Raw genomic sequence first — 14954 nt, 5'->3', positions numbered from 1 at the left:
ACTTTCATAACCTCTTCCTGGAAGAAAATATGCAGATGCCTACAAAAGAGCAGTAATGAATAGTTTATTAAAAAAAACCAGCATTCCTATGACAGGAAGAATAGTATTCCAGACTTCCCTAGGGGAAAAAATGTGAATATTGGTGATAGGGGAGTCAATTATTTAGGGAATAGAAATATAGTCTGCAGACCAAACAGTTAATCTAGGGAGGTATGTTGTCCCCTGGAACAAATATCAAAGATGTAACAGAACATTACTAAAATTATCAACATGATAGCTATGTTTATCCATACATTTCACTCATCTCTTATAATGCAGTTTACAATATAAAGACATAATGGGGTTAGTATTACTTTTAATATATTTTCCCAATGGAATTGGCAAACAGGATTTTGCTGGGTTGTGGGTTTGCAATTTCTTCCTGTTAATTAGCATATGTGATAAGAAAAACAGTAAGTTAACCAGGACTTGTAGAGGAAACAACTGACTAAATTTAGGACTGATTAAATTATCTACTGGACTGTCCTTGCAGCATTGAGAAAGAGAGGAAACTATATTTGACCAAGACATTGACATAAAAATTATTGTCCCATTTCTTGGGGGAAGGGATAATAAAATGAAGGGAAAGGAGAAAAAGATTTATCTCCACATTGCTTTGCTCGCCAGGCAAACCAAGGTGGAAAGATTATTCTTCATAGCTTAGTTTTCATAAAGAGATTTAGAGGGAAGAAATGTTTAGCAGTTCAAAAAAAAAAAGGCAGAATAGGCTGCAGATGGAGAGGGATTAAAGAGTTGCTCCTCCTTTTTTCTCCTCAGCCTCCAGCTTTTACTTGGAGGCTGGTAAACGCAGGTAAAAGTGAACAGTTTGCTTTAGGGGCAGGCTGCAGAGAAGTGGGGTACAACAGGGGGAGCTTGTCGATTCTAGGTGACATTTGAAGGTCGTGTGTGTGTGTGTGTGTGTGTGTGTGTGTATGTGTGTGTAGGTAGGTAGGTATATTATTCTTGTGAACATAGTTTCTCTGGGAGTCATAATTTAATTAACTCTGTTTGCCGACCTTATTGTTTTGATATGTGGATTACGTCTGGGTAACTAATTTTGTGGTTTGAGGAAGTTTGCTAATTTGATTAACTGAGATACTGATTCTCAGACCATTGTGGACTCTATTAATATTTTATGGAAACAGAATAAATAATAAAACATATTTGGATAGAAAACTTCTCAGAAGATATGCATACGTGCAGCCATGAAAGACTTTATAGAATTTCTGATCAGTAGCTAGTGCAGCTTGTAGTAGCTTGCTGAGGAATTCTGGGAGTTGTAGTCCACAAGTCTTAAAGTTGCCAATGTTGGCACCCCTGTTGAGCATAATGGTGACATAAGTACCATAGGGAACAACCCTAAATTCTTGCAAAGTCACTTCTGGATGAGTTGCAGTCTACAAGTGGTCTTCAGGGTTTGACCTGAAGCAGATCAAAATAGGTCAAAGGAAATGTTTCAGATTTTTTAAATAGGCTTGTATGTAAACTTAAACATTTACTTGTTAAATTAAAATCAATACAGTCTTTAGATCTGTTGGAAGAAATGTCCTTCTGGGTTCAGCTCCAAGTGGGGAAAAAGACACTGGAGACATGGAGGCTGCTTGGAAAGATGGTTTTAATGGTGGACAGGACCACATGGCTTGAGCCCTGAACAGAAAAGGTGATCACATGCTTCAATGTTGGTGGAGAAGAAGAGAAGGGAAGAGAAGGGCTGAAAGATTTCATCACTCACACACATGCAGGCATACACACATTTCCCATGCTTTGCCATGCTTTAAAATTAAATTTAGAGAATTAAAATTTAGAGGTACTCACCTTCTTTCCAGGCAGCCTTTGAGCTCAAACTCAAAACCCCTTTAAAACCTAGATCCAAATGGCTAAGGCCAAGATAAAGTCCACCCACAGACTCAATGGGGCCTGTGCCCGCATGGGAGGCTTACCTGGGCCATATCCATTTGTTAGGCTAGCTTGGAGTCCCATCTGGGGTGCCAATTGTTGGAAGAAATGTCCTTCTGGGTTCGGCTCCAAGTGGGGAAAAAGACACTGGAGACATGGAGGCTGCTTGGAAAGATGGTTTTAATGGTGGACAGGACCGCATGGCTTGAGTCCTGAACAGAAAAGGTGATCACATGCTTCAATGTTGGTGGAGAAGAAGAGAAGGGAAGAGAAGGGGAGATGGAGGGGCTTGCTAGGCTTTTTATAATCTGTTCTGCCCCACCTATCTGTTTCCTGTTCCTGTGTAAGAAATGTATTCTGATTGGTTGCCAGACTCCCATGGGCCCGTGCAAGGGCAACCCTCTATAGGCTGTTTTGAATTCAGGTTTGATTGAGTTCAGATGCCATGTGGTCAGTTGAATAAAGGCTTATATTATCCTGCCTTATCCCATCACTCTGGAGTTGAAGAGGAGAACTCTTTATTATGTAAAGTGGACTAGCTTGGTCTTCTTAATGGCCCATTGACAAAGTGGGGATGGGCTGGAAGTTGCAGGAATTTACTTTGTGTTTAAAATGTGTTTCTCTCTTTTTTCACATCCAGGAAAATATAATATTCTGCCTTTTCAAGGCTAGGTGATAACTTCCTACAGATCTATATATCTTTCATCAAATCTCAAATACTTTTTATCCTCATGTCTCATAGTTCTTAATTGTTTGAATATAAAAAATAGATTTACTAGAAACAGAATCCCTTCATCTATATATAAAAGTGAATACAAAAATTGATAAAACTGAAAGGGGGGAGGCCTAGTGGAGCAGCAGCTATTCAAAGCGTAATTAATTTGATGTTTCTAAATGAACATGCATGGAATTATTCTTTAAACAGTGCTGATGTGCTTTGGAGGGGAATATTGATTTGTGTTTTGCCACTGGATGAAGCAATGGTGGCAGCTGGCATGTCCAGACATGTCACTGTGAAACTTAAAGGACAGCAGCCATTAGCTGAGTGGCCGATCACAGTAACTATTTCATAGCAGTATACACAGTGGTGAATTTTAAATAATTTAACAACTAGTTTGCCCAGGGTCATGTTGGCTGTTGTGGGAGGTGTGGCCCATCCCAGTCCTCCAGCTCTGCCTCTCCATTGACCGTTTCTCCATTGCAGTGCAGCGCAGTACCCAGGATCCGCTTTGATAGCAGGGTTGGTGAGTAATTTGACAACCAGTTCGCTTGAACGGTTGTGAACTGGCTGAATCCCACTACTGAGTATACAGTATTTACGAAGACATGCACTTGGGGTTAGAACTGCTTCCAAAATAAGTGTTCCTTGTTAGGTAACTCTTAGGCCTAAACAAATATAAATTTTCTCTGTGGTTACAGGCACTCTGTATTTGTGTGTGTGTGTGTGTGCGCGCGCGCGTGAGTACACCCGCACACTCACGTATACCTGCATCCATGAAAAAAAATCTCCTTTTCACTCCCAAGAGTGCTATTAAGGTGACCAACTTTTTTACAATGAAAAGGAGGGGGAAAAATTGGGAAAAAAATATCGTAAATAAAGGAAATATTTTATTCATGCAACAATAATACACTAAAATATGATATATGCATAATAAAAACATTTGTATAATTTTATATTGTAATTATGCTTACATGCCTGTCAATTATTATTTAAATGAGTACTTTTCCATTGAATTAATATTTTTTGTCAATGTATCATCTTCTAACAATATATTGGAAATATCTGAACAAGAAATATCCTTTATATTGAATTTTACGGCAAGTGCTGCAGCTAGAGTATTAACATTCAACCTCAATTTCTCACTTGTCGAAAAATCATTGGCAATTGAAAAAACTCTTTCAACTGTTGCATTAGTTTCAGGGCAGCACAACGTAAATTGAACAAGTATAAATAAATTTTCACATGGAATATGTTCATTTTTGAAATGGCTGAAAATAGCCACCCATCTTTTATCAATTTCAACATGTTAATTTTCCCATTGTATTAATTTTTCAGAATTTAAATATACATTCAGTCTTCTAATTTTTTCAAAGAGACAATTGTCATCTATTTTAATGTCTGGCATTTCTTTAGATAAAAATTCAACACAAGATTCAATATCTGTCCAATATACTTGTGATGAAGTAAAAAAACACAATTAAAAACTGTTTAATAAAATGTGAATTGTACTTACCTCTGTATAATTGAATATTCACTGAGAAAGAAATAATTACCATGAGTCATTCAATTGCCGATGTGCTGTGAGTCTACTGTGTGCGTATGTGCCGTGTTGTGTTTCGGTAAGAAGTAAACAAAGCCACTTGCATGCGGCGCTCTCTCTCAAGGTCTCCCGTGCGGAGCGCATGCGTCTCATAATCGCATCTTATACTGCACTATACCGAGCCTTGGCGAATTGTCATGTCAAATACAAATACGTCACATAACGCGCAACAGATTAGTCTTCAAATATCCAAAAGGAGGACATGTAGGAGGACACTTTTCAAGGGAGGACAGAACTTACAAAAGAAGGACTGTCCTCCCTAAAGGAGGACGGTTGGTCACCTTAGTGATATGAGTGTTCCTCAATCTGTGTTAGAGGACTGAGGATTCTGCCCAGTATCTTAGCCATTCCTTGCAGTGCTCTCCTTCTGGATAGAGAGCTCTGATGTTGTTCCTGGAATCTGATTGAGCCACTCTCCCAGTTTAGCCTCAGATGCTCCTACTATCATTGGGGTCACTTTAGCTTTTATACTCCACATCTAGTTCCTCCTTAGATACAGCCCCACCTCTTCATTTTCAGAGCAATATTATAGGAAATGGAGATAAGCACAAGCCAAACCAAATGAGAAAGGGACCAGTAATTTGATAGAGTCCATCTCTCAGATCACAAGGTTAGTTAGCAGAACTTAACTTTTCTAGGTTCTTGGAGTTGAACAGCAAAAGACCAACATTCATAAGTAGCTAAAACATTATAGGGGGCGGGTGTGTGTGTGTTACACTTGAGATATGTACTGAGAACAAAAATATTCAGGTCAATTCAAGTTTCCCAATTTAATTTATTGACCTACCTGAGGAACATAGTTGAATTACACCAAGCAACAGAACATTTTCATTTTCATTATTATCATACTTAATCTGAAAATAAACATGAGCTTAATACCATATTAGATGTATTGAAGAGCTGGTTCATATATTCTATTGTTCATCATGAGACTCATTAACTTACAACTGAACATATTTTTAGTGGCCAGAGAGTCACAGTATTATTTTTTTCAGTCAAGAGCCTCTAAGAAGTGAGACCAAGACAAAAAGCAGATAGCGCCAAGGAAAAATATGTTTTAAAATCTCACTTTCCCCAGAATCTAAAATAAATATGCACTTCCCCAAATTAAATTATTATATTAATTTTTCAGTCCATTAGCTTTCTATCATAATATCAAATTTAAGTATAAATTAATTGCTGTGTGAATTTTGATTACACAACGAGAAAGGACTTTAAAAATTGCAAACTGATGATGATGATATATTACCATGTGATGAGATTTGATCATTGCTCTGTCAAGTCTCTGCTATATCTATAAATAATTTCCATTGCATATCCATAAGGCTTGAGTTGATGTGAGCTGATGCAAATTTTAATTCTCTGATCTTTGATCTGTGACAGTTTATTTGCATATTTATATTGTCATTTGATGTTGCAAGGGTGAATGTGCCCAAGGTTCTGCTAAGCTAAATGAGGTTAAGCCTAATGTATTCATTTGCAATAAACTACAGACTAATGCATTTTCTTTATACTTGGAACAAAACCATTGCTTTTTAAAAATATTACTGATTTTGGATATGATAAACAATTCCTAATATTTTGTGCAATGGCTTGATCATCAAAAAGAAAGGCTAAAGAACTGTTGGGCTTAATGGGCATTGCATCTTGTGTCCCCCCCCCCCCCCTAAAATTTAAGGAAGGCTAACACTATGAATATTCAACATAGCAAAATATTCATACTGAAAGAATATAAAATATCAACATATCACATTACAATTTTCAAACTGGATAATGATTCATAATGCATTTTTTCTTGGAATGTATCTGCATTGAAGTAGAATAGAAGGCATGAAACAAAAGTGCAGATTAAAAACATTTATGATTTCAGTACAGAAAATCAAACATATAATTTGCAATTTATATATCGACTCTTCTAAAATTATAATCTTTGAAGAGTAAATGTAAAATTAATGTCTTAATATCTTATAATTTACCATTCATAATACATATTTAGAAGTACTGATAGAAGTGGGTGGGGGAATTAGTCTGTGTTGATTCCTGGTAACTACCTGAACGAATTTTTGCAATTTTCAGGAGTGATTTGCATTGCCTCCTTCCCTGGACTAAGAAAGAAATTGGCCCAAGATCCCAGCTGGCTTTGTGCCCAAAGCAGGACTAGAACTTGCAATATACGGATTTCTGATCTGATACCTTAATCACTACACTAAACTGGGTTTATTGATTAATTTTAAAGGTAGATAAATGGGTCAATATTTTTTTTCACAGAACCCAATTAATTGACAGCATCAAAACTTGGTCTGAATAATTTTTTTTCCAGAATGTTTTTCTGGTATTTAAGGAATCAGAATAGAACTGGAACCAACCTTGTAGGTGTTAGTTCAGCCTCCTGTTCAAGCAGGAGATCCTATACCATTTTAGAAAAGTGACTGGCCAGTCTCTTCTTTAAAATCTCTGGTAATGAAGCACTCACAACTTCTGAAGTCAGGTTGTTCCACTGGTTAATTGTCCTCACTGTTAAGAAGTATTTCCTTTATTCCAGGTTGCTTCTCTCCTTGATTAGTTTCCATCCATTGTTTCTTGTTTCTTATCTTGCCCTCTGGTGCTTTGGAAATTGACCCCCTTCTCTTTGTGGTTCAATTAGATTGAATTAGATGACCATCTAAGAAATCAAAATAGCTTAAGAATGCCATGTTTTAAGGGGGGGAAACAAATTAAAATTTCTCTCTGTGTCTCTTCTCCCCCCACCCCCCGGCCTTATACATTAGAATGCCCAAAGTGCCAGTTTCTGGGCACCACTGAACTTTAATCTACTCAACTGATTTTTTGTGAAAGATCATCAGTTGATTCCTCAGCCATGTCAGCATATTCTCCACTCTGCATACTTTGTCTCATTATGGGTTAAACTTCCATTTGTTTAGCTTCTTCCATTGTTTCATTTAAATCTCTACAGTTTCTCTAAAAATAAAAGAAAGAATAATATATCTGAACATTCAGGATTTTTATTGACTAATTGAGTATGTTTCTTTCTTTTTTTACGCACAATGGTACTACAAAGGGAAAATACTTGGGCTGCCTCCCTGGAGACTAATGCGCTTTATGCATTATTTACACATGGCTGCCAGGTTGAATTATTTCTGCTGAATTCTCCAAATTTTTGGTGTTAATATTTTTAGTTAGCCTTTAAAGTAAACTGATGATGGAACAGAAATTTTACTGATGATTTTAACTTTAACTTTATTTAGATTTATAAACCGCTCCCTCTCCCCAAAGGGACTCGGGGCGGTGTACAGTCAGAGTAAAAAACACCATACATACATATAGATAGAGGAGGCAATATACAAACTGTACAGTAAAATAAAATTAAGAACAACGTTAAAAACTACCCCTAAAATCTACCCCAACATTAAAAATAACTGCCAGGAGGATAAGAATAGAACTATAGATGGGCTAGGCCAGCTAATTGGAACAGGTGGGTCTTGAGTTTCTTACGGAAGGAGCGGAGGTCAGTAGTGGTTCTAATATCGGGGGGGAGGTCATTCCAGAGGGTTGGGCACATCACAGAGAAGGCCCTACTCCTGGGCGCCGCCCGTTGGCATTGCTTGGTGGACGGCACCCGGAGGAGTCCCTCCCTGTGAGAGCGAATTGGTCGCAGGGATGTATGGGGTAGGATGTGATCCCGCAGATGTGGACCCAAATAGATGTGATTGGAAAGATTTAAAGTTGCAACTTTTAAAATATGTAACTGTGGGCTTCTGCATTTCAACAAAATGGAGAAAAACTTAATTCTTTCAACAAAATGGAGAAAAACTTAATTCTTTCAAGTTGTAAATCATCCATCCCAAAACAGCTTTCTCCACTTGAAAAAAAGGAAATAGAAATGTATAGTATATTTCCCCCCAACACACTAAGAAATGTGGAAGGAGTAGCACTTTGGTTAAAAACAAAAGTAATAATCCCAGGGAAAAGTCAAACACTGGCTCATAATTTTGTATTGCTCAAATCAAGTTTCACAGTATAAATTACACATTTAAATAAGTAAAGTATAAGCAAGGGAGAGAGACACATTATTTGTCTGAAAAAGCTGTTAAAGAAACCTGCCATGATTAACAAATTGAATGAATGTAAAATATTGGATTATCATAAGAAATAGGTCAATAAAAGCAACCAACAAATAAATATTAAAAGAGAAGATTGCAGAAAGAAAGAAAAGAAAAATGCAGAAATTGTGATTCCGGTTACTTAGTAAAGGTCACCAAAACTGGAAGTCATGGAGGGGGATGAGAAGAGAGAATGGAAAAGCGATTGCTGTGAAATAAATGCCCTTGATTTAATCTAATGAAGGATACATGTAGGAAAAGAACCATTCAAAGCAAGAACCGAAGTTTGGTAAGGCAGTTTGTTTCTCACAGAACCTGGAATCACCTAAACTTCAGGAGTAAGAATTTGTTCCAGGAACACACAAGATCATCAGAGTAAATGACAATAAATTCCTGTTTGGATTTTTGCCAGTGCAGTGAAGCTAATTCATAATATTACCTGGAAGAAAGCTGTGAGATTATTCAGGTTCAAAAGCCAAAAAATGTTTAGATCAGTGTTCCTCAACTTTAGGAAATGTGAATCCATTCCCAGAATTCCCTACTCAGCATGGCTAGGTAAAGATACTCTTTTAGACTACTAGCCTAAGGCCAAGGATTGATTTCCAAGTCTTTGTAAGCTGCTCTGGGAACTTTTTCCAGTTGAAGTATGAGACAAAATGTTCCTGCTTCACTTGAAATGACAGGCTGGGAGTTGAAGTCCAAACTAAGTAAAGTTCAATCAATCAATCAATCAGAATAGAGATGGAAGGGATCTTGGAGATCTTCTACTCTAACCTCCTGCAGAAGATCCTATACCATTTCAGACAGGTGGTTGCCCAGACCTTTCTTAAAAATCTCCAGTAATAAACCACTCACAACCTCTGACAGCAAGCTGTTCCACTGGTTAATTGTTCTCACTGTTAAGAAGCTTCTCCTTAATTTCAGGTTCTCTCCTTGATTAGTTTCCATCCATTGTTTTTTGACTTGCCTTCTGGTCAGTGGTGGGATTCAATAATTTAACAACTGGTTCTCAGCCCTAATGACTGACTGGTTTCTCATGTGACTGGGTGGTCATGGCCAACTTGATTGGTCTTACCCTTAGGAAAATTCTCCTTAGTGCAACTCACAATAAAAGAGCACAATAAAATAGCACTGTTCCAATATTTAGAATAGAATAGAGTAGAATAACAGAGTTGGAAGGGACTTTGGAGATCTTCTAGTCCAACCCCCTGCTTAGGCATTTACACCACTTCAGACAAATGGTTATTCAATCACTTCTTTAAAACTTCCAGTGTTGGAGCATTTACAACTTCTGGAGACAAGTTGTTCCACCGATTAATTATTCTGTCAGGAAATTTGAAGGGCTCCTACAAAAATGAGGGGGTCAAACTATTTTCCAAAGCACCAAAAGGCATGAGAAAAAACAATAGATGGAAACTAACCAAAGAGAGAAGCAACCTAGGACTAAGAAGAAATTTCCTAAGGGTGAGACCAATCAACCAATGGAATAGCTTTCCTTCAGAAGTTGTGGGTGCTCCATCACACACAAGCAACACAATTACAAGATAATCTGAAATCTTTACAGTCTAATACTGTAAGCTAGCTCTTAAATGCTGAAAATACAGGATCAAAATACATAAACATAGAAACAGCATTGCAACTCTATTCCAAATTAATAAAATCAATTCTGCTAATTAGAACATGTATTTTAAAGACATAAGAATTTTGACAAGAAACTGCTGCTCTGTATTAACATTATAAAAATCCTTCCTTGGTCTAATCTTGTCAAGAACAAGGAAAGATTCAACTTAGAAATAAGGAGGATTTTTCTGACAGTGAGAACAATCAACCAATGAAACAGCTTGCCTTTGGAAGTTGTGGGATCTTCATAACTGGAGGTTTTCATGAAGAGATTGGACTGTCATTTGTCAGAAATGGTGTAGGGCCGTGATGGCGAACCTATGGCACGCGTGCCACAGGTGGCATGCAGAGCCATTTGTTAGGGCACACGAGGCATTGCCCTGTCAGCTCCAGCATGCATGTGCATGCTGGCCAGCTGACTTCGGCCTTCTTTTGAGATCGTTTTTTGCTCTCCGGAGCCTTCAGGGAAGCCTCCTGCAGGCTCCAGAGGACGAAAAAAGGCCTTACGGCCAAACCGGAAGTGACTTCCCCTTTGTCCATAGGGCCGGTTTTCACCCTCTGGAGCCTTCAGGAGCCTTCCCTGAAGTTCTGGAGGTCAAAAAATGGCCCTATGAGCAAACAGGAAGTGAGTTCTGGTGGTCGACTTCTGGTTCCTGCTGGCGACGGACGTGTTGTCCGCCGCTCGTCTCCCCGGTTGGCTCCGTAAGTAGCACAGGGGACCCTGGAGGGGGCCCCTGCCGAAGGGCGGCTTGCTGAAGCCCCCTGGAATTGGCGGCAGCAGGCGGGGGTGCTTTTCAACTTCGCCTAGGAGCCGGGGAGCGGAGGGGGGGCAAGGGACAGCGCTGTGCTGTTCGCCCTTTCACCGAATGGCTCTGGAAGAAAGAGAGTATTTGGAGAGGTGCAGCTGGATCCTGGTGGTGGGCGACCCATCCTGAACTCTTTGACCGCTTAAAAGAAAAGCAGCAGACTTCTGTAAGTTCTGTGTTCAACTTATTTGAATGGAGATTAGAGGGGGATGTTTCTTTCTTCTACCCCCCCTCGGATTAAGTGGCATTTGAACGATCTCTCTTGAAGAGAGAGAACAAAGGCTGACCCGTCACTTGAGCTGGCTAATTGAGGAAGATCGTTATCACAACTGCTAGAAATAACCGCTGAGCCGTTTTTCCTTTAAAAGTTTTTATAGAGATTTCTGTTTTCTTTCTCCCTGTGGAAAGAGGAGCCAAGCTGGTGCCCGCCCTTCTTTGTTTGTCTACTTATAAATGAAGTCTGCCCTTTGAAACTACCTTAAAAAAAAACCTTTTGGAGCTGCCTTATTACTCTCTCTGAGGGAAACCGAGACCCCTCTCTGCTACATGGTTCTTCTGAACTTTGACTATTTGATCTCCACCGACGGGCAAGTCACTTTCGGCCCCCTCATCTGCCTCTTCCAGTCCTAGTATGCAACAAATGAAAATTACCTCACTGTTACAGCAAGAGAGGACTGGAGAGGGACCAAAAGAACTATCTGTTTCTCAAATGTTTCAAGAACTTATGAGGGGTCAAAATGAATTGAAAAAGGAAATGACAGAGCTTAAAGAGGAACTCAGAGATGTTAAACATCATATTGCAGAAAATAAACAGAGAATTGTGGTGTTGGAGGAGGGAGTGGCTGGGTTGGGGGAAGAAATTAAAACAATCCGGAAGGGAAATGTAGACTTGGAAAACTTTTTGGCAAAAATAGAATTTGAAAGAATGTCCTTTTTTCTTAGATTCCAGAACCTACCAGAGACAGAAAGTGAAGGCCTTAAGGATATCATAAGTACAATCTTAGCAGATTATATTAAGAGAGATAAAAAACAGCTGTGGTGGGATATGGACCTAGTTTATAGGATAAACTCAGCATATGCTAGAAGTCACAATGTTCCAAGGGAGGTACATGTTAAATTTCTCAGGAGGACCACAAGGGATGAGGTGCTTGGGACCCAAAGGGAGAGACCATTGAAATATAAAGATGAAGAAATCACCATCCTTAAGCAAATTCCAAAAAAAGATAAGAGAGAGAAGGAGGAAGTGTTCCTCCTTATCAAAGAAACTATACAATGAAGGAATTTGGTTTAGATGGTTGTTGCCAGAGGAATGTTGATCTTCTGGGAGGGAAACAGGATTAGAATTAATACAGTGCAGGAGGTGGAAGCCTTCAGTAAGAAGCATTATCCCTCTCCCAGAGGACGAACACAGAGAAGGTAGCAGAAGGGACAGTAAGGTGCAAGATAAGAAGGAGGGGGGCTGAGGCTTCCTCTGGGGACAAGGAGGAAGGAGCAATATTGAAAAGGCTCAGATCACAAAAATAAAAGTATTTGAAATAATAGCAAATGGTGATATTCTAGAAAGTGACAAAGGAAAATGAATGAACACATGGTTGACAATATAGAATAAGATCTTGTTTTCTGCTTATCTAAATTGTGAGTTTTGGATAGATTTCTATCACTAGTGTGGGAGCTGCCAAAAAATTTTGTATATCCCCTTACCTTTCCCCATATATGTATAAAAACCAATTAAAAAAATTTGGAAAAAAAAAAAGGAAGTGACTTCTGGTTTGGCCGTAATGCCGTTTTTGCCCTCCGAAGGGCAAAAAGCAGCACTACAGCCAAACCAGGTTTGGCCATAGGGCTGTTTTTTCCCCTCCGGAGCCTCAGAGGGTGAAAAATGGCCCTATGAGCAAACCGGACATCTGTTCATGAACTTCCGGTTTGCCCTTAGAGCTGGTTTTTTTTGTGTGTGCTCCAGAGGCTTCAGGGAAGCTCCTGAAGTCTCCGGAGGACCTCCATGGGTCGGGGCTGTTTTCATCCTTCCCCAGGCTCCTAGAAAGTCTCTGTAGCCTGAGGAGGGCAAAAAAAGGTCGCCAAAAGCCAGGAGCGCTGGTTGCGTGCATATGTGCTCTGAGGGGGAAGCGCACGGATATGTGGCATGCCCGCACACAACCCCCCCCCCGCGTTCCCCCCACTTTTGGCACGCAAGCCAAAAAAGGTTCACCATCACTGGTGTAGGGTCTCCTGCTTGGGTGGGGGATTGGCCTAGATGATCTACAAGGTCCTTCCAATTCTATTAATTTTTATCAGTGGTGGGTTTCAAATTTTTTTAGAACCTCTTCTGTAGGTTTGGCCTGTTTTCTGGGAGTGGCTTGGCAGTCATGTGACCGGGTGGGAGTGGCTTGGCAGTCATATGACTGGGTGGGTGTGGCCAACTTGCAAAATGTGGTGAAACTCACTGAACAATGCTCTTGCTTAGCAACCAAAATGTTGGCTCAGAAACGCTGGCATTTGAAGCACGCAAGTCCTAAAGGTGTCAAGTTACAAGACCCTTGCACCCCTAACCCTTTAGAAAAAAAACCCCAAGGGTGTTCAAATATGACAGCTTTAAGACTAGTGGACTTCAACTCCCAGAATTCCTCAACTAGCGTGGCTGCACATCTTAAAGTTGCCTGTGTTGCCAGTGTTGAGAAACACTGCTCTAGAGGTAGCCATTTTAACTGCGAATGTTTGGAGATGGGAGGGATTAGGAGGGATAACTCCTCTGCTATGCCCTCAATCTACTCTTACAAAAGCCTCCTTAGGAGGAGGAGCTTCCGGAGGAATGGAGGTCTGCCTCTGAGCTCCGCTTATTGCGATGGGCTTTCTGACGGGCAGGGATGCTGCTGACCCTCATTTCCAGCTCAAGGGTCGGGATTTTTGTTGCTGACCACACTGGCTTTCGCCCGGGACCCAGGCTGGCCCGTTAGATCGGTCTGGCAGCCGGGCAGAAGGTGGATAGTGCGCTGGCTGGCTGGCGTGGTGACTGGCATTTTTTTTTAACGGAGCGGTATGGAGCGGCGAGGCGGTGAAGGCCCTGAACGGAGGGGGCTGGAAGACGGAGTTGGTCTGCACTGGAAGGACGGGAAGCTTCATGACAGGATGGCGGTGACTCATAAGAACCGAGCGGCTCGAACAGCGATCAGCTGTGAGCCCAGACCAGCGGGGGGGCTGCGGGGAGGAGAGAGAGGCCCGAGCGAGGCCTGAGGCGCCGGAAGGAGGAAGGGAAGGAGAGCAAGGCCCGAGGCGCCGGAGGGAATTGAAAAGATCAGCAGGAGGGCCGCAGAGAGGCTGCAGGCCACAGGAACATCAGCGGCCGCAGGATCATCAGCGACCTAGGCAGAAGGTTTGACTTTATACCCCTGCCATGCCTATCACAACCCCCCCCCACGCATTTACCATTCATTTACCTGGGCTATCTGCCCCTACCACCCATTATCTCCCAGTCCTCTCTATTTACCAGTTGGCTATCTTTTCCTATCTTATCTTATTATTCCATCAGCCCATCATTTCCATCAAGATGTGGACTATATCCATCTGCCTATCCCCTCAGCCAGGACTATTCCATCTGTTCCATCTAGGATGTGGATTTATCCCCTAGTGGGAAACTGTGGTTTCACTAACCCATACTAACATCGACAGCTCCCACTTGATGTGTTTTAGCACTGTTCTAACATGTTATACTCGAGGCTAGACCTACTGCGGCTGCGAGAGTCCCCCCTCTCGCAGTTATGGCCTCCAGCCCTTTCAAGGGCCCACCTCGAGGACGGGTTGATTAACCCAGAGAGATGGAGGAAGCGTTCTTTGAGGGGTTTTTTAACTAATTGTTTTCTAAAAATTGTAAGGGGTTCCAGGGATGGGGGGGGGGATGGACCAGGTCAGGAGTGATGGTAGAGCCAGGCGATTAGGTGTGGTCGAAAGAGGAGGGAGCGGAGTGGGGGAGGAGACGGAAGACAGCATTCCATTACAGGGCTCTCTGATATCAACGGTCGTGGGGAGGGGCAGGTGCGAGGACAGATTAAGAACTCGTAGTTGGTTGGGAGACTGGGGGTGCTGGTTATACCCGGTCACTTGTACCAACCCCCGCATACTAGGTGGTCAGGATCTACAGACCCAGGGCCTGAGACTGTTGTTATGCAATGCGAGGTCCG

Source organism: Natrix helvetica (genome assembly GCF_964273705.1).
Source record: "Natrix helvetica genome assembly, chromosome: Z".
Lineage (NCBI taxonomy): Eukaryota > Metazoa > Chordata > Lepidosauria > Squamata > Natricidae > Natrix > Natrix helvetica.
The sequence above is the reverse complement of the archived record's forward strand: the minus strand, read 5'-3'. Positions refer to the sequence as shown.